General features: G+C 48.5%; 1 protein-coding gene across 10 annotated transcripts in view; it reads left to right on the top strand.

The window, feature by feature from the left end:
* Positions 1-20995, top strand: part of TRERF1 (transcriptional regulating factor 1) — a 235432-nt gene that overhangs the window by 69313 nt on the left and 145124 nt on the right. The window lies entirely within an intron of this gene.

Genomic DNA, 20995 nt, shown 5'->3' with positions numbered 1-20995 from the left:
CGATTGATTTAATAGTTGCAGTGTGTACATGATATAAAATTTGCAAGTTACAGGAGTCTAAAGTGGGCTAAATAATTATTTCTGCTCCCAGCTACCCATTTCTCCTTTCTATAGGTAACCACTGTTACTAGTTTTTTGGGTATCTTTTCAAAGGTAATCTGTGAGTATAAATGCGTATATGAATACATACTGTTTTTCAACAACTGTTGGCATACTGTTTTCATGTTATTCTGTGGTTTGCTTGTCTACTAGCAATATACATTGAAAATGATTCCGTATTGTGACATAGAGAATGCCCTCATTCTTTTAAAAAATTTTTCCCTCATTCTTTTTTATAGTTTATAGCTGCGTAACATCCCATTTTACAAAAGAATCATAATTTATTAAGTCAGTGCTCCAAATGGTAGATATTGTAGTTATTTCCAATCTTTTGTCATTATAAATCATAGTACAGTGAATATCCTTGTATATGTATTATTTTGCATATATAGGAGTATGTCTGTAGGATAAATTCCTAAAAGTGGAATTGCTGGTAAGTGTCTCTACATTTGTGATTTCGGTAGACATACTAAGTATCCTTTAAAGGCAGTTGTAGCAATTTACACCGACACCATCAATGAATGAGACATCCTCACCAGCGCAGTGGTGAGGATGTCTCATTCATTGATGAGTTGTCAGTAGTGATCAGAATTTTTGATCTTTGCCAGTCAGATGGATGAAAATTGGTATCAGTTTTAATTTGTATTTCTTTTATGAGTATGGTTGAACAACTTTTCACAAATTTAAGATCCATTTGTATTTTCTTTTGATTCGTAGTCTCCCCGTATTTCGGATGCGTTGTTGGTCTTTCCCAGTCTTTTAGATTTGGTGTCTTTGACCCATTTCTGTATTTGGTGTAGCCCACTCTGGGGACTGAGGCAGCCTGTACATTCAAATGAGGTTTTATTGAGTGCGATGGATCAACTCTCTGGTGATGAAAATGAGTCCATTCTCTTGGGTGTGGCCATTGCAGCATTGGAGGCTGCTAGGATCCCCAAGCTTGGTGGTTTCTGGCCCTCGCCCCTTCAGTGCTCATCAGAGCAGGGAGCAGTCTGACACACTTGGAGAGCAAGTGCCTCATGGTGGGTTGAACACATGAGGAAGGATTGGTGGGGAGACGGACAGAAATTAGACTAGGAAAGCCAGGGTGGGAGTAGGAAGGGGCATGGGGATCCAGAGCACAGAGTGTTTGCATTTAGGCAGATTCATAGGAAAGAGGCATGATAGTGACACTGAAGATTTTCAGATACACGGTGTTCAAGAAGTCAAGAGAAATAGGATACATTTGATTTAAATAATATGTCAGTTACATTTTGAAAATTATGCTCTCTCTCTATATTTTTTTTCAGGACAAGGTCTCAGTCTGTCACCTAGGCTGGAGTGCAGTGGCAGAATCTCAGCTCACCGTAGCCTTGACCTACTGAGCTGAAGCTTTACTTCTGACTCAGCCTCCCTAGGGGCGGGGACTGCAGGTGTGCACCATCATCACACTCAGCTGATTTTTTATTTTTGTAGAGCTAGGGTCTCGCTATCAATATGTTTTTTTCCCCAACCTCTACATACCTTTTTTTTTTTTTTTTTTTTTTTTGAGATGGAGTTTCACTCTTGTTACCCAGGCTGGCGTGCAATGGCTCGATCTCAGCTCACCGCAACCTCCGCCTCCTGGGTTCTCCTGCCTCAGCCTCCCGAGTAGCTGGGATTACAGGCACGCGCCACCATGCCCAGCTAATTTTTTGTATTTTTAGTAGAGACGGGGTTTCACCATGTTGACCAGGATGGTCTCGATCTCTTGACCTTGTGATCCACCTGCCTCGGCCTCCCAGAGTGCTGGGATTACAGGCGTGAGCCACCGCGCCGGCTCAGATGTTTATCTAAACACAAAACAGTGATTCTTAAGTAAGAGTGATTTTGCTACCTCCCTCCCACCCCCCACCCCCACCCCCACCCCAGGAGGCATTTGGAAATGTCTGGAGACATTTCAGTTTTCCTTGTTGTGTCTTGGAAGAGATGGAGAGGGAGGAGAATGCTACTGGCATCTCATGGGTGGAGGCCAGGGATGCTACTAAATGTCCTGCAGTGCAGAGGACAGCTCCCTATTTTAGCCCCAGATCCCACGTTCAAGAAGTGAAAGCCCTGTTGTAAAGCAAATGGGATCCAGTTGTTAATGTGAAAAGAAAAGTATCCTCAATCCACTGTTTCCTTCCATTTTCAGAATTTTGGACACTCTTTTATGGCACAGTGGGACTCACTGATTGACATTCAGAAAAATTTCAGCTGAAAAGGTGTGGAGGCATAAGAAAAACAGGGAGAATTGTAGTTGAAAGTGCAACCAGCACACTGTTTAAAAATAAGTCACTACCCTGTGTCCTGACTTTTCGAACTGTGAGAGCCAGGACCTGTCAGTGACCACTGGCTCCACCCCACTGCCTTCTGCAGCCTTTTTTTTTTTTTTTTTTTTTTTTGTAATCATGTCTTCGAGAAGGATTTTGCTAAGAGGATTACTCTTTCTCTTCAGGATACTCTAGACATGGGAGATAGGGTTTTTTTAACCTGCGGCTGAAAGGGTAATTGATGCATCAGGTGGGCTTTTCAGTGTGCCCCTGCTCCCCACGTGGTGGGACCCTGCTGTGCTGAGTCTCCTGTGTCCTCAGAATGCCCATCTCAGGGTGGCCTTCCATATTCAACCCTGGAGACTCAGAGGAACCGTAGAAATACCCAAGGATTTTCAGAGAGCGAGGTGGCTAAGGGAGAACACTTGGGAACCACACTGCAGTGTTGAAATCTTCACGCCTCACCTGTTGATAATTTTGGGCAGGCTTCAGTTGCCTTGTCTATACAATGGGAACAGTATCAGTATTGTCATGAGGATTCACTGAGTCTGGAAGGTACTTAGAATGGTGCCAGTAAGTGTTAGCTATTATAATTGTGATTATGATGATTATTGGTTTCAGCCATTGGCACTTCCAGCCTTCTTGCCCTTCCTCTTCAGTCCTGTGGAAACCCTTTGCCAAGATCAGCCAGCACACGAGATTCCAGGGGAGCCTCCGATGGCACCCCTTGCCCTGCTGTGCTCAAATGCTTCTCCCCAAGTCCGGGGTGGGCTCTGCTTCTCCCAGGAGGTGCTGAAGCTTGTACTGAGCCTGTTCCTCTCCCTGCTCCTTCACCCTTACCTCCTTCGTTGAGGGAGGAGTGGCTCTGCCCCTCTGAGATGGGCTTCTTATCCCGGAAGCTGAGAGGATGTTTGTGTCCATGCCATGGGCTGCCCTCCTGCGTAGAACCCAGCTTCAATCAGGGCTGGGCTGGTGGGCTCCCTGCTCTCAGTCCCCAAGGTGCGTTTCAGCCCGGCCTTACCACAGTCACCAGAAGGGGCTATTTATAAAACGAGGACAGCCTTTGGTCAGACCCTATAAACAGTCTTACTAGGAAGTCATTAGGAGAAGCTGACTTTTAATTTCTTTTCATTCAGCATGGAGCTTCATATTCAAATAGGTTAATGACTAGGGATCACAGGGTCTTATGCCTGGGCAGGTGGTCCAATCCCCATATTTAGCGATTTCTTAAAACGAAGCGCTGGTTCAACCTGGTTCTCTAGAGCCTTTATCACCGTCTGGCATGGTGTATAGATGTTTATTTAACTCTTTCTTTGTTTCCTCCCTGTGGTTCAACCAGAGCCTTGTTTTAAGAAACTGCTAAATACAGAGATACCTTATGGGATGCAGTGAGGTGATGGGGGAAAGAGGCAGAGAAACCCTCTCTCCGGGGAGCTTCTAGTCCAATGGGGGCAGCACAGCCCCTGTCATCAGGGACTCCCGATCTGTTAGGGAGACACAGCCTCTGTCCTCAGGGAGCCCCAGTCTGAGGGGAAGGCATAGGAGAAGGTGCAGGATGAATTCAGTCTAATGGTGAAACAATTCATGTTACCCAGGAGCTCCCAGTCTGACTGGGGGCAGACAAACCCTGCTCCTCCAGCCTGATGAAAGAGACTTGAGTCTTGCTTTCTGACTCAGTTTGATGATGTGTGATACAAAGAGCGTCCTCAAGGAAATTGATGTTTCCACTCTTAAACCCCTAACTTTCTTTCTCCCAGGACAGCGGTGGAGGAGGCAGGAGAGTGGGCAGCCTGGGCAGAAGGGGTTTAGCGGTGCCTGCTGCCGTGGCCCCTCTGTGGGCCCAGCCCCACCCTGGAGCCTGTGCAGAGGGTGTGCTATCTTTGGCGGTTGCCCTTCATAATCTTTACAGGACATTGCTGACGTGGCTGTTTCCTGGGTTGGGCCTTTTTCCCTAGAGAGCCATGCCCTTTGGGGAGTGAGAAATTGGCCTAAGTTGGGGCAGGCCGTGGGGAATTGTTGAGGGCTGCTGCTCCTCACTTATGCCCAAGTCAGAGGGTGAGACTTTTAGACTCTGGGCAATCAGTCTTAGGGTCAGAAAATCAGACTTTTTAGGGTCAGATAGAAGACATAAAGGATCATCTGCCCTGACCTTGCCATGTCACAGAGGAGAATGTGGAGGCCCAGAGAAGGGAAGGGTTTTTCTCAGCGACACACACTGCGGAGAGGCTGTGTGGGCTTCAGCCTGGCTCCCAAGGCTAGTCCCCTCATTGGTGTGCCCAAAACTGGCTTCCTGGTAATTGCAGTGGTCGGGGAAATCCTGTTAAGGCTTGGTCAGGTCAGTTATTCCCCAGCTCAGAGCCCTGCGTGCTCTGAGAACCCCAGAGAAAAGGCCAATGGCCTCTCTGTGGCCTCAGGGCCGGCCTGCCCTGGCTCTCACCGCCCCTGCTCACCCCGAATTGCTAACCTGCCCCCTCCTCCGTACTCATACCACACTGCGCTCTTGATTGTCCTGAGATTCCCACCTCAGGGCCTTTGCACTTGCTGATCCTTCGCCTTCCCCAGGTATCTGCATAACTGAAGCCCGCTCTTCCTCCCGAGATCCCTACCCTGACCGTTCTAGATAAAATGCCTTCCTTCCTCACCATTCACTCTCCCTCTCATCCTGCATTCCTTTTCTCTAGAGCCTTTATCACTGTCTGGCTTGGCATATAGATATTAATTTAACTCTTTCTTTGTTTCCTCTCTGTGGAATGTAAACACGAAAACTTGTTCTGTTTTGGTGACTGCTCTGTCCCCAGCACCTAGAACATGGCTGGCAGAGGCTGGGCGTGGTGGTTCACACCTGTAATTCCGTGTCATCTCAGCCCTTTGGGAGGCCAAAGCAGGTGTATTGCTTGGGCTCAGGATTTTGAGACCAGCCTGGGCCTGGGGAAACTCTGTCTCTACCAAAAATCCAAAAAATTATCCAGGTGTGCTGGTGTACGCCTGTGGTCCCAGCTACTTGGGAGGCAGAGGTGGGAGGATCGCTGATGCCTGGAAAGTCAAGGCTGCAATGAGTTGTGATTGCACCACTGCACTCCAGCCTGGGTGACAGAGTGAAACACTGTCAAATAAATAAATAAAACATGCCTGACACATAGTAAATGCCTAGTATCTATCTGTTAAAAGAAGGAAGGGAGCAAAAGTGCGAGGGAGGGAGGGAGGAAAGATAAACACAAACGGAAATGAAAGGCCTCCAGGCACTTGGTGTTAAGGATGGTTTGATTTGGTTAATCTCCTTGGTGTTAAGGATGGTTTGATTTGGTTAATCTCCTTGGTGTTAAGGATGGTTTGATTTGGTTAATCTCCCCTATAGGAAAAGGACACAATGGCCTGGGGTGGTGGAAACTCCATTGTTCTCCAGTGGCCATCTGGATCCATCTCTTTGGCATGGTGGGCTGGCAGCATTTTCTGTCGGCCCCGAGCTCTATTCATCCCGCACGGTCCTTGTACCTACCATGCCTGGACTCCCTTTTCTGGCAGGGAAAAGGCATGTATTAGAAGATGAGCTGAGGATCCAGGGCAAGACTGGGAGAGGAGGGTATACACGCAATATATTTAAAAAACAATTTTTTTTTTTTTTTTTTTTTTTGAGGCAGGCCCTCACTCTGTCACCCAGGCTGGAGTGCAGTAGTGCCGTCACGGCTTGCTGCAGACTCTACCTGCTGGGCTCAATTGATCCTCCCACCTCAGCCTCTCGAGTAGCTGGGACTACACTTGTGTGCCACCATGCCTGGCTAATTTTTTTAAATTTTTCGTGGAGATGGTGTTTCACTATGTTGTCCAGGCTAGTCTCGAACTCCTGGACTCAAGCAATCTGTCTGCTTGAGCCTCCCAAAGTGCTGAGATTAGAGGTATGAGCTACTGGCCCAGCCTGTAATATATAATTATGTGCATAAAATTGGGAGGCTGGGAGGGGAAGCTGAAAGCTCCCAGCTTTGGGTCCTGCCCCTTTTTTGTGGGTAGCCTTGGACAGTTACTTCCTCTCTCAGCCTCAGCTTCCTCATGTATAAAATGAGAATTGGACTAGGCCTGGGCATCGACTCTCCTAGGGATTTGTGCAGACGGGCTTTGGCGGGGGGCGGGGGGGGGGTCTTTTCCTCAGATGGACAAGGGCCAGTGATCTAGGTTGTTACCAAGGTCCCTTCCAGTACTGACATCTGTGTAGACCTCTGCATTTTAAACTCTGCTCTCTTTGGATTGAATATCAGGTTTTTGATGAAACCATGACTTCCTTGATAAGCTGAAAATAAAGGTGACAGTTAAAAAAAGGTAAATGTTTAAAAAGTTTTCTCAGTGCCAGTTACTTTAGTAAATGTGGGGTTTTTTTTTTTTTTTCCTTTTTTCTTTTTGGTCTTCACTTATAAGTGATCACAAGATCAAACAAGTTTCAGTTTGAGTTCCCTCTGCTTTACAGTCTCAGCCTGTATCTCCTTGACTTATCTAGTTTGCTTTCAGCTAGTATGGCTGTTTCGGGGGGGCCTTATCAGCCAAGTGCTCAGCCCTCAGGGTAGGAAAATGTCCTGGGCTTTCTTTGGAAGCTGGTACCCCTCACCCACTTAACTCTACCTTCCCTCAACCCCTTGCCTGCCCCTCTACCTGGCCAATGAGCTGTTATAATGCAGCACTAACGGTCCCACTAGCTTTGGGAAGATCATCAAATTCTGCCTCTTGCCCCAAACCCTTGCCTCTTACCCAGAACTAATTACATAATTTACTGGACCCAGTGCGAAAGAAAATGTGAGGCCTCTTGTTTACAGATCATTAAGACTTTCTAGTTGGAACAGCAGCACGTTCAGCAAGTGTGGGGTCCCGTGAGTCTGCACAGGTTGCATGTCCGTAAAGCCACTGCCACCCTTGCCACTTCCATCTTAGGTTACCAGGACCAACCATGGAGATGTCTGTAGCACTGAACATTCCCTCAGAAGGAGTTTGATTTAGTCCTGTCATGGCCTGTGTGATTCAGGGCTGCTGTCCTGAGCCTCTGTGTGTTTGGAGAATCCGTACGACTAGGTAGGGAGGGTTTGCACAGTGCCCATGAGTACTGGTAGAAGGGACAGAGAAGGATGATTTATAAATTTTCATACTGCCCAGGCAGCCCCAGGGATGCTGAGAGCATCATTTGTTCTGTCCTTTAAAAAGTATTCTCATGGATAAATAAAATGTGGTATATCCGTACAATGGAATATTATTCATCCACTGAAAAGGTTGGAGTACTGATACATGCCACAACATAGATGAACCTTGAAGACATGCTGAGTGAAAGAAGCCAAGCACAAAAGACCACCTATTATATGATTCCATTTACATGAAATGTCCAGAATGGGCGAATCCATAGAGATAGAAAGTGATTGTCAGGAGAAGAGAGGAAAAGAGAGTGACTGCGAATGGGTATGGAGTTTCTTTGGGATGATGAAAATGTCCTGAAACTAGGTAGTCATAGTGATAGTTGTACCACCTTGTGACTATGCTAAATATCAGTGAATTGTGTACTTTAAAAAAAGAGTGAATTTTATGGTATGCTAATTAAATTTTTATTTTTAGGCTGGGAACAGTAATTACAGCTCACACCTGTAATCCCAGCACTTTGGGAGGCCAAGGTGGGTGGATCACCTGAGGTTGGGAGTGCAAGACCAACCTCACCAACATGGTGAAACCCCATCTCTACTAATACAAAAAATCAGCTGGGCATTGGTGGCTCATGCCTGTAATCCCAGCTACTCAGAAGGCTGAGGCAGGAGAATCACTTGAACCCAGGAGGCAGAGGTTGCGATGAGCTCAGATCACACCACCACACTCCAGCCTGGGCAACAAGAGTGAAACTCCATCTCAAAAAAAAAAAGTGTATGCATGTATGTATGTATTTATTTATTGAGACGGAGTTTCGTTTTTGTTGCCCAGGCTGGAGTGCACTGGCATGATCTCGGCTCACTACAACCTCCGTCTCCTGGGTTCAAGCAATTCTCCCACCTCAGCCTCCCGAGTAGCTGGGACTACAGGTGCATGCCACTATGCCCGGCTAATTTTGTATTTTTAGTAGAGGCGGAGTTTCTCCATGTTGGTCAGGCTGGTCTCGAACTTCCAACCTCAGGAGATCCACTCACCTCAGCCTCCAAAAGTGCTGGGATTACAGGCGTGAACCACCGCGCCTGGCCAATTTTTATTTTTAAAAGAATTAGCTACACGAAGCCAGGCGCGGTGGCTCATGCCTATAATCCCAGCACTTTGGGAGGCCGAGGCAGGTGGATCACGAGGTCAAGAGATAGAGACCATCCTGGCCAACATGGTGAAACCCTGTCTCTACTAAAAATACAAAAATTAGCTGGGCGTGGTGGCACACGCCTGTAGTCCCAGCTACTCTGGAGGCTGAGGCAGGAGAATCGCTTGAGCCTGGGAGGTGAAGGTTGCAGTGAGCCGAGATCGTGACATTGCACTCCAGCCTGGGTGACAGAGCAAGACTCTAACAAAATAAAAATAATAATTAGCTAGATGAAAAGTCTTGAAGGCTCAATCTTTAACCTTCTCCCTTCTGCCCTCTGGGTGCTGATTCAGCACAGGAGCGGCCTTCTGCCTTCCATGCATATCTCCCTCTTACTCCTGTCTCTCCCCAACCCCAGCCACAGATCATCCCTCAGACATCCCTAACGCAAAGCCTGTTTTCCAGAAAAGATCCTGTGGAAGCATTCATGCTCAGCGGATATGTGATTGCTAAGACTTAGCCTCTCCCAAGGTATTTGCATACTAGCTTACAAAAGGAGAAACCTTTTAGGTGAGAGGAATGAACGTTTAATTTTAGAATTCCAAGTAAGAGCAAGCATGTGTGAAAGGTTTTTATTTCATTTGGGGTTGGAGTGCTCAGTGCCCTGGAACTGGGGGTGGCCAAGCCCTCTTTCCACACTGATCAGGCTGACCCCAGGACTACGGGAGCCTGGTGGTGAATGGCAGGCCGAGAAAGTTTCCCCCGATTCAGCCACACTGCCTTCACATTTCCCAAAGCAGGGGGACATTTTGACTTTTGAGGCTGCCAAGAGGAGACAGCTTCTAATGAGGTTTCATTTCTTGTCTGTTCAATGTGCTTGCTTCTTGAATCAAGGGGGGCCCCATTTGAGACAAGCCCCTGCCTGGTTCTTGTCTGCTCTGGACCCTGCAAAGTTCACTTCTTCTCCTCCTGGCCCAGGGGCATGGCAGCCTCCTGCTTCCTTCTTTACACCTCCCGTGCCCCCAGTCTTCAAGACCAGTTTAGCTCAGGCTTCTCCATCCATCTTTGAGAATCCCCTTTGGTCAGTGTGCAGCTTTTCTCCTTCATGTTCTTTGTGGTCCCTGGACCCTGAGACTTTTGTCTTGATCACCTTTGGAACTTCAGTGCCTGGCGTGGTACTTGGACACAGTAGGCACTTAATAAATGCTTTTGGACTGCACAAAACCAAGGCTGTGTTTGGCCCTGCGAGGGTGTGGGGAGCAGCAAAATCAGCAAGAGAGGTGGCAAGGCAGCTGTCGGCCTCGGGCACTTCTTGCTAAGAGAGGAGGAAATAGCATTTGCGTGGATAAAGAAGAGGCTCCTCGAGCTTCATGTGCATGGGATGAGCCAGGGCAGCTCCGGAGCTGCTCCATGGAGTGGTGGCTTTCATGGAGTATCTTGTTTTGCAGGATCCTTTTGGGTTTTGAGCTTGTATCTTCAGCCAGAAGTCACCTTCATGAACAGGTGTTTATGAAGTGCCTACCATGTGCCAGGCACCCATCTAGAGCCTGTGACTTGGTTGGCGCCCCATGTGTCATGGTCTTGGAGAAGCACAGAAGGACCTGCCTGAGCTGCATGGTCGCTTTCCCTGATCTTTCTGGGTTTCTTCCAGCTTCCCAGGGGTGTTAAGTTCCCATATGATTGCTTTTGGGCAAAACACATTGGTGCTTACATCTTTTTTTTTTTTTTTTTTTTTTTTTTGAGACAGAATCTTGCTGTCACCTAGGCTAGAGCGGTGCAATCTTGGCTCCCTGCAACCTCCAGCTCCCAAGTTCAAGCAAGTCTCGTGCTTCAGCCTCCTGAATAGCTGGGACCACAGCTGCATGTCACCATACCTGGCTAATTTTTTGTGTGTTTTTTAATAGAGACAGGGTTTCACCATGTTGCCCAGAGTGGTCTCGAACTCCTTAAGTCAGGCATCTCAGCCTCCCAAAGTGCTGGGATTACAGGTGTGAGCCACATACCTGGCTTCAACACTTCACATTCTGCCTCTGAGAAGCTGCAGGGGGTGAGGGTAGGACAGGACTGTCCTCTCAGCCCCATCTATCTGGTAGGTGGATAGAGATTTTGCTCTGTTAGTCAGAGCCCTGGCAGGAAATGACTGGTGCACACAGAGGGTTTAACTGGAGAGGACTATTTACAGATGTGTGGGCACGGTGAGGGAAACCATCCCAGGCTGGTGAGGCTCGCTGGAGCTGGCAACAGTGGGAAGCTCTTACCTCCCCTAGGCCAGAAGGAAGGCGCCCCAGGATGGGGAGAAGGGGCCTCAACAACATCTGTGATGATGACGAGACACAACCACTGCCAAACTGTGGTGAGGAGGAGGAAGGGAGAATGAATGTTCTCACTTTAACTAAATCCAGCTGGAAGCCAAAGGAGCCCAGCTGATGTAGCCAGTGGTCCAGGAAGGGCAGAGAACAGAGCGTGGGGGCAAGCTGGGTATACCCGCTCCTGGCTGCCCGGGCATTTTAAGACTCAGCAGGCTCTTCCTCTTCTCTCTCTCTCTTTTTTTTTTTTTTTTTTGAGATGGAGTTTTGCTCTTTTGCCCAGGCTGGAGTGCAATGGCACGATCTCAGCCCACCACAACCTCTGCCTCCTGGGTTCCAGTGATTCTCTTGCCTCAGTATCCCAAGTAGCTGGGAAGCTGGTCTCGAACTCCCAACCTCAGGTGATCCACCTACCTTGACCTCCCAAAATGCTGGGATTACAGGCATGAGCCACCATGCCTGGCCTCTTTCCCTTCTTAGGTGATTCAGGATGTGCCCAGCCTGCTAGCCCTCCCTTCTTCACAGCACTGTGGCTCTCAGAAAGAAGAAACTGCCCCAGCCGCACCAGCAGGATGGCCACTGGTATTTTGAATGTTGCAGGAACAACAAATAATGTTTATTGATGGAATTTTATGTGCATCCTCTCATTAAATCTTTACCACACCTTAGCATGGGCACCCTGATTATTCTTGTCTTCATCCTGTTACTGAGGAAGAATGCCGGGCTGAGAGAGGTTAGCAAGCTGCCCGGTCGCTCAGCTAGCTAGAGACAGAGTTGAGCTCAGACCCATTCCATCTGATTCCGGGACACACACTTTTACCCTCTGCCTACCTCAGGGTCTCATTTCTCCATAGTGGTCAGTGCTATGTGTGTGCTGGCCCACTGCTTAGGATGGTCTTCCTACTTCCTCTCCAGTGGGAGACCAGTTGAACCCATTTTTTGAGACCCAACTGAGAATCTCACCTCCTCCATGAGACCCTCTCAGCCCACTCTATCTCTGTTAGGCATCAGTGGCAGGTGACTCTCTGCCATCCCTTGGGATGTCATCCAGCTGTTTTGAGTGTGCACATCTCCAAAGTCTCCAATGAGAATCCAGCTTTCTTAAGTGAAAATCCTAGGTCCTGAGTTTTCTTCTAACTCTTTGTGCATTCAAAAGGTTTCGTTGAAGGTACGTTTTTTTTGTTTTTTTTTTTTTTTTTTTTTTTTTTTTTCTTTTGTGAGACTGAGTTTTGCTCTTGTTGTCCAGGCTGGAGTGCAGTGGTGCAATCTCGGCTCACCACAACCTCCACCTCCTGTGTTCAAGCAGATCTCCTGCCTCAGCCTCTTGAGTAGCTGGGATTACAGGTGTGCACCACCACACTCGGTTAATTTTGTATTTTTTAGTAGAGAAAGTGTTTCACCATGTTGGTCAGGCTGATCTCAAACTCCCAACCTCAGGTGATCCATACACCTCAGCCTCCCAAAGTGCTGGGATTACAGGTGTAAGCCACCACACCCAGCTGAAGAGACTTCAAAAAAGTAAATTTGTCAGGCGGAAAGGAACTGACTGGGAGGATATGGCACCCAGGAACTGTACTCTAGATGGTAACAGGGGGATATCCCTATGGGGGGGAAGTCATTGCCACTCTGAGGCCTGAAGGAACTCCATCACAGAACTGTCACCGCAGCCCAGTGAGGGCCATAGCTGCTGGACAGAAGTGTCATGTAGGAGCTGATGGATTTGAAAACTGGCTTTCTACTTGGTTAGTAAGAGCTCAGTGAAAGCCAACAGGGAGGACTTTCTTAAAGAAAAGTGAAGACGCAGAAGCTAGAGCTGATTCTAGCAGAAGCTTACAGTCTAGTTGAGGGTTTTTTTGGGTTTTTTTTCTGAGACTGAGTCTTGCTCTGTTGCCCAGGCTGTAGTGCAGAGGTGTGATCTCGGTTCACTGCAACCTCTGATTGCTGGATACAAGCAATTCTCCTGCCTCAGCCTCCCGAGTAGCTGAGATTAGGCACCTGCACCATGCCCAGCTGATTTTTGTATTTTTAGTAGAGACGGGGTTTCACTGTGTTGGCCAAGCTGGTCTTGAACTCCTGACCTCAAGTGATTCGCCTACCTCAGCTTCCCAAAGTGCTGGGATTACAGGTGTGAGCCACTGCACCTGGCCTTAGTTGATGTTTTGAGGTTGGGGGGAGGACAGGCACATACCCACTACTTAAACAGAACAGCACTCTCTACAGGGCAGGATTTTCCCCTAAACAGATGAGCTTGCACAATGGAGGGGACATTTAAGGAAACAGAATTTCCAACAGCTTCCTTCTAATAGGACAGGGGCTGCATGCTATCCAGCTCCGTAGGGCTCCCCAAAAGGCCTTACACGGGTCACAGATGCATCTAATTGAGCATGGCCAACCTGTGTTTTGGCACTCTTGAAGTCTCAAAGTTCTTTAAAAAGCTACTTCGAGAGCTCCAGAAGTTTGGATACATTGCAAATGTCCTTTGCCTTTGGAGCTGATACCGAGGAGGGGGTTGAACGTCAGGTCTCCCCACCTCAGGAACCACTGCACTGGGAGGACCCTAGCCTGCCTCCTGTGTGGGGTTGCTTAATCTCATTTCTTTTTTCTCTATTCCTATTTTGCCACCCACTCCTGTTGGCCTAGATCCTCTTAGACACTGGAAGAGTAGATCAAGTGAGGAAGCATTTGGAAGGAGGCACAGCAGATGAAAGGTTGAGAGCTCTTTGCTTGGGCCCTTCTTTGCTGGCCCTTGTGAATTTTGGTAAGTTTCCTTGGAGTTTTCTCTCTGCTAGACCTTGGGCATGCTCAGAGCCACTCCAGTTATCCTGAATGCCTTTATCTTGCCTGAGCATACCATATACTCTCTGACCTGCAGGCTTTTGAACTCTCATTTCTGTTCTTGGTGCCTAGAGCACTCTGCCACCCTTCTTCTTTGCCTGTAAAACATTAGGGAGCCGTGGGAACTGTGCAGAATCCCATGGTTTACATTCCATCTAAAGAGTTTCTGGGCTCCTGATGTACGGGTTGTGAACTTGAGGGTTACTTGGATTGTATGTGGCTGCTCCCTTTGCAGAGACTCAAAAAGGCTTGGGGAGCATAGCCTGGCAAAAACACAGAGGAAAACAGAGAAAACCAGAGCGCAGAGGAGACACTCAGGAGAGGATAATTGGCCCTCCTCAGGGAGCAGGGAGGGGTAGTGGGGGGTAACCTGAGGCCAGAGAGGCTCTGGAAGGGGTTTTACACATATTCGAGGTCATCTCTTCTGCATCCCTTTTTGGGGGCCGGCAGGGCCACAGGGTGGCCTGAGGTGAACGGCAATGGTAGACTCAGGGCCCAGGCTGGGCGTAGAAGCTAGGAGGATCTGGCTGGGGAAGACCCTTCGTTTTACAGAAAAGAGATAATTCTCTATGCCAGTCTGTGACCTGCTCTGGTGCCTTTGCTTTTCAATACTATGTAGGTTTCAGACATCTGCTAATGCCTTTGTTCATAGTTTTTGTCTTGTTTTAAGAGATGAGATCTTGCTATGTTGCCCAGGCTGGACTCGAACTCAAGTGATTCTCTTGCCTCAGCCTCGCAAGTAGTTGGGACTATAGGGGTGTGCCACCACGCCCAGCTCTGGTTCAGGTTTTGAAGTATTACTATTTTTTGATTATGTAAATAAAACATAATAAAGATAACAAAGAGGAAAGGAAACTGAAAGTAATGTCACCCGTAATCCCACCACTCAGATATTTACATTTAGAACCTGGGCATATATACTTCCCAGACAATTTTCTGTGTTTTTATAAATACAGAAGCAAATCAAAGATGCATTTTGTTACCTGCTGTGTGTATGTGTCCATTGAAAAGAATACATTCATGCTTCAAATTCAAATGGAGTATAAAGATGACTCCCCCCTCCCCCTGCCTCCATTATTTACCCCCAATTCTGCTCCTCAGTGACAGCCTCTTTTAATAGCTGCTGGCATATCATTGATTGGGGAGACATTTAGAAGGGATAATGTGTGTGGAACAGCAAAAGTGGTAGTATGGCTTGTACAGATGTTGTCGTGTGGAGGTCAGGAGGAAGGTGAAGAGTAGGTTTAGAGGGACTGGGAAGTAATTTGTGGTTAGAGAAGAGGCTTTCAGAAACTGGAGTTAGTGAAGGAGGAGATGGAGAATTTTTTAGGCCTTCGTTTTGATTGGCTTTGTCATAAGGAGCAGGGTGAGTGAAGGTGAACGCAACAGTGGGCAGGGACCAGATATTGTGAAATTTTACCTCCTGGGTGAGGATTGGGCCAGAGGGCGCAGCAGGTATGCAGATGGACAAGAAACACCTCAGGAAGTGGTGATAGTATAATAACTGGTAGATATTTATAAAACACCCTTGCTTGACAAAACAAAAGTTGGCGGCCCTAGTTAGTCCCCTTTTTTGTTTGTTTGTTTATAAAAAAAAAAAAAAAAGTTTTAGCAAATCTGTGAATACCAAAACCCTGGGAAAAACTGTAGAACCGGACTGGATTGGTGGGGGGATGTAGATTTTCAATTCAGTTCTGGTTTTGGCCCTGATTGACTGTGCAGTTTTGCTCTGCTTCTCGGTTTGTTTTTGTTTGGTTAGATTTTTTTGATTTGGAGTCTCGCTCTGTTGCCCAGGCTGGAGTGCAGTGGCTTGATCTCAGCTCACTATAACCTCTACCTTGCAGGTTCAAGCGATTATCTGCTTCAGCCTCCCAAGTAGCTGGGTGGCACCTGCCACCGTGCCAGCTAACTTTTGTGTGTGTATATATATATATATATATATTTTTTTTTTTTTAATTGCATTTTAGGTTTTGGGGTACATGGTGGGAAGAGTTAACTTTTGTATTTTTAGTAGAGACAGGGTTTCACCATGTTGCCCAGGCTGGTCTGGATCTCTTGACCTCAAGTGATCCACCTGCCTCGGCCTCCCAAAGTGCTGGAATTACAGGTGTGAGCCACTGCACCCAGCCTCCTCAGATTTGTTGTTGTTGTTGAGATGGAGTCTTGCTCTGTCGCCAGGCTGGAGAGCAGTGGCACGATCTCGGCTCACTGCAACCTCTGCCTCCCGGGTTCAAGCAATTTTCCTGCCTCAGCCTCCCGAGTAGCTGGGACTACAGACGTGCAACACCAGGCCCAGCTAATTTTTGTATTTTGAATAGAGACAGGGTTTCACCATGTTGGCCAGGATGGTCTCGATCTCCTGACCTTGTGATCCATCCACCTTGGCCTCCCAAAGTGCTGGGATTACAGGCATGAGCCACTGCGCCCGGCCAGATTTTTTTAGATGCCAGCCTTTTTATCTGCAGATAAGTGGGTCTCAGCCCTATAGGCACCTTAAAATCACTATGAAACTTATAAAAGAACCCAGTTGATGCCAGGACTCTACTCCAGGCCGAAGCTGTCAGAATCTTGGGAGCCTGAGAATTTTTTCAGAAATGCAGCTAACATTGGGAACCCTTGGATTTGGGTCATCTTAATTGCTCATTTTAGACCTAAAGTATTACAATTCTCTGAATTGTAGCATATAATTTCATTCCTTTCAGATACTGTGCACAAACATCATAAACTTTTTGCATACCAAGAAGTCATTTTTTAATGAAAAACTCCCCATAATTCTCATTAGGCCCGTGATATAATGACTGTGTCCCGCAATCAATAAATTAGAATCATAAATGTAGTAAAACATCAAATAATTACTTGTTTGACCCAGAAGTCGAAAGCATAGACTTTAATCTTTAATTTCTCATTCCCTCATTTTGAAAAAACTACTGCCTGGAGTCCTGGGCCCATTCTCTATTTGTAAAGAAGACACTGAAACATTAAGACATTACTGGAAGTGTCTTTGCTAGAAGAATTGTGTATACCGTAAGTTCCAAATTAGGAGGTCCAGTTTGGGGAAGCTTTATCGGATCTAAATTCTACATGGAGTGGGAGGTGTTTAGAGTCTTGGTGCTTGCCGTTTTATCTTTACCATTGAAGTTCTTGGTTTTGTCTCTTCCTAAATGAGTCATTTTTTTTTTAAAAAGGAACCTAACTTGGGGGGGCGAGGAAACCACTGAGGGAGGTGCTGAGTGTGGGGGCGCTGAGGAGCCAACCATCGGGAGACCGAGTTTACAGCTGGGCCCTCCACTCAGGAAGGATGGAAGGGACCCGTCCTTGCTGAGGGTGAATCACAGACAAGTAGGACATAGCCTGGTTGGAGAGGCACAATAGGAAGGTATTGATGTTGTTTATGAAGCTACCGAGTATTTACTGGAGCTCCGCCATCAAACATACTGCCTGGACGCAGGGTGCAATCCATGGGCAGAAGTGGATTGTGGACACTTGGGAGATTGTGGACAGAGGGGAAGGAGATTCCTAGTCTGTCCTCTGCTTGAGGGGACACAGTTTGTGTCCACAGTTGCCTGCACTTTCAGATAAATGAACTGACGTTACCAAGCCCCATGCTGGTGTGAACAATGCAAGTCAAAATGTTAGGGCCAGGCAAGATGTCAAAGGGGCAGGAGGTGGCCGCTGAGGCCCCCACGGTGGAATGCTGAAGGCGGCCCCGATGACACAGACGCTGTGGCCGGGCAGCCGGAGGGAGATCAGATGGAGGACGGGAGCTCTGCGGGACCGCTGCATGTCACTTCCCCTTTCTGTGCTGAGATCTCCTAGCTGAAAAATGGTCCCCTACCACACACACACACCTCAGTCACCAGGCCCCTGCTAGCTGTTGGGAGTGCTTGATGTCCTAGATGCCTGAGTGGGTAGGGGCGGGAGAGAGAGCAGGACAGGGTGAGCAGAGCCTGGCTTTGGAAACCAGAGCAGCTCCACACGGTTTGGCCCAAATCCCTCCCATGCTTTGGGTGAGGAGAAGCCCAGGGTAAGAGTGCCTCCCAACAGCCGGGAAGATCTTGGTGCCTTGGGAGCTTGGGCTGGGCAGGCTCCTTCTCCTCCACATAGAGCCCCCTGCAGGGCCGGATTTCATCTTCTCTCAGTGGTGTCTGGCCTCCTGCCACTGTGCATGCGTGTTTTCTAAGTTTGTCACAAACTTCCTGTTTAGGTACGATCAGAGGCTCGGAGCTCTGTGTGTTTTGAAACCTGGGCATTCACCGAGGTCCGGCGCTTCTCTCTTACCAGCAGTGGGGTGGCCTGTTTGTTCCTTTGCAGACATCTGTCGTCCTTCTTTGCAACCCTTCTTGCTGGGAAATGCTCTGTAGCCCTGTGCTTGTTTCTGTTAGTAAGGGTAGAGAGAGCTGTGAGGTCTGAAGGCTGGACAGGGGGAGGGGAGCAGCACTGAGTGGGCCCCTTATGTAAGGCCAGGCACTGTGCTACATGTGATGCTTCTATACACTTGTTTTATTTAGGCCTCCCACTCACTCATGCAGAGCCAGAACTCCCAAGAGGTGAAGGCTGACCTGGCTGATGAGCTCAGGATTTGGTCCCAGGCCTGACTCCAGTGCTCCTGTGACTTCAGCTAGGTCCTGAGGAGCATGCCTCCCCTTTGGTTGCCCCTGGTTTGGGTAGATCCTGATTTCTTTTGGGGCGTCTTGGTGACAGCGTTCCCTTGAAACCCATGGTTTTCTCTCAGCCCCTTGTTACCCAGGTCTGCCCGTCGTCTGCCTGGGGTAACTGGATGGCCCTTGAGTGCTCTGCTGATTTTCACGTTTCCCATCCTCTTGTGGCTCTGGGAATCCCAGAATTGTTAGATGGTGGTCTGTAGCTGGTGATCGAAGTGGATCAGTCCAGCTCCTCATTTCTCAGAAATAGAATATTCTTTTTCCTGCTTCTGGGCGCTGAGCCCCGACTGCTTTGCTAGCCACCAGTGGCTTCTCCACACAGCTGGATTCCTTACATTTCAAGCTCTCCCTTGAAGAAGGAAGAAGAGAGTATATCTATCTATGTCTGCAAAAGCATGTGAAAGGGTGGCAAAGGAAGGACACCAAGACCTTGAATATGCAGGTGCAGGAAGAGGAGGGAGGAGCCAAATCCAGCCACCCTCCTCCCTGTTAGAGTAGCTGTTAGAAGGTGCTGGACTCTGGTGCCTCCTCTATAGGAAGAACAGGTATGCCTCCTAACTTCAAGAGGGCCCTGCGTCCCTTCACTTGCCCATCTTGGTTCGCCTGTATTTTCTGAAAAACCTCTGGAATCTTATCACCTGAGCATCAGGATTGTTCTCTGGATCAAATAACTGAGACACTGTGTCGAGCAGTGGGCAACTATAAGCATTTTCAACCCTATTCCTGCCCTCAAGAGGCTTGCATTCCCCTTGGGCACAGGGAACTCTTGCCTAGAGAAGCTAAATGCAGTGAGTTCAGAAGAGCCAGGAGAGTTCAGTGAGCTGGTTTGGTGCCAGCCAGCAGACTGCAGACCCAGAGACCCAACACCCAGCACCCAGCAGATCCAGAGAGCTGGACCAGAGGGCTGGAGCTGGGTGACCAGAGGGCAGAGCTGCAGGGGAGGAATGTGCTGGGTGTTGGGACCAGGGTGAGGTGCATGGACTGGGCAGGGGATTAGAGATGGGGTGAGCAGAGGTCCGCATGGGAAACAGGATCGAAGAAGGACATAAGCACCATTTAGGAAGGATCCCAAGGGATGGCTGTGGAGTTTGGAAGGTTCCTGTATTGAGGAATCTCCAAAGCCAAAGTTCGGGCCGGGATTGGTAAATGCAATGCTGTAAGAAGGTCCGTCTGGATTTATGAACTGTGAATGGGCAGTGCTGGTAAGTTAGGAGACATTTATCATGTCAGGGGTTAGGAATGAAATGTTGAGGACTTGGACTAGGGTGGCGGTAGTGTATGTAGAAAAGACGAGACAGAAGCGGAAGGTTTCAAATCTCAGCTCTGCCACTTGCCACCTGTGTGACCTTGATCACATTACTTCATCTCTTTCAACCTGTTTTGTCGTCTATAGATAGAGGCTAAAAACGCTTCACAGGACTCTTGTTAACTTGTAGCACACCCAGCACTTTGTAGGTGCTCGAGGAATAATGCATCTTCTCATGCGGTGAGAGGCATCGTTCTGTGACCGGGAGGTATGAGGGGAGTGGAGAATGAGGATCTGAATCTCGGAGCCTGGGAGAACGACGAAGCCTTCACGGAAAGGGATGGAACTGCTTGGGGTGTTTGAGTTCAGCTTTAAGAGCTTCTCCTCCTAAACCCTGGCTACTGAGGGCTGTCACAGACAACCCCACATCCATGTAGATTGCACCTCTATGAAACCACGGCCTCTGGCTGGAGCGGGGCCCTCTGGGATGCTGGCCAGCAGGTGGCTGCCTCCAGTCAGGGTGGGGACTAGGGTGAGGGAGTGAGCCACCTAGGGCACCAGCATCGGGAGGTGCTGGGCTTCAGGGCCACCCCGCATTTGATACCCACAGTGGGACACACACCCCAGCCTCCTCTCCTATCTGCCCTTCTCCACTCAGGAGACAACCTGGCTTCTCTATTCACAGTTCGTGTCACTCCGTGGCAAGCCCACTCACATTCCCTCCTGTGTGCTGACCTGCACTGGGCTCATTCCCACCAGGTTTCCTTGTACAGAGAAAGAGACATCGTTCCTCCTGACCAGAGAGAACCCTCTCCCTGTACAGGGGTCCCCCTGCCTCCTGCAGCCCCTGGGACCTCACCCCTCAGTCCTGCAGCAGCAATTTCCTCAGGCCTTCACCCCGCTCCACCTCACCACCTCTTTTCTCCTCTCCTCACAGATGGAGGTGTGGATATAATCTGCCCTCGCTGACACAGCCCACGCAGTCTGGCCTCCACCTGTGGGGGCTTGTGCCTGGTCCAGGGCAGGGACTGGTGAGGTTGCTGCAGAGGCCTCCCGTCTTCTGCAGGGGCTGCCCTCTCTAAGGTCACCTGCAGCCACCATGTTGCCACACGCAACGGACACTTGAGTTCTTATCTGTCTGGGCTATTTGCTGCTGTTGACACTGTGAACAGCTTCCTCCTTCTTGCAACTCTCTTTTCTCTTATGTTTGATTCCATCCTACAGAGTCTCTCAACAGCTATTTCTTGAGCACCTACGATGTGCCAGGCTCCGGGCATACCATAATATGATGTTCCTGCTCTCAGGGAGTTTACAGTCTAAGGGAAGTGGGGAAAAAGGGA

The sequence above is a fragment of the Saimiri boliviensis genome, chromosome 4 (genome assembly GCF_048565385.1).
Source record: "Saimiri boliviensis isolate mSaiBol1 chromosome 4, mSaiBol1.pri, whole genome shotgun sequence".
NCBI lineage: Eukaryota > Metazoa > Chordata > Mammalia > Primates > Cebidae > Saimiri > Saimiri boliviensis.
This window is presented reverse-complemented; position numbering and strand designations above follow the sequence as displayed.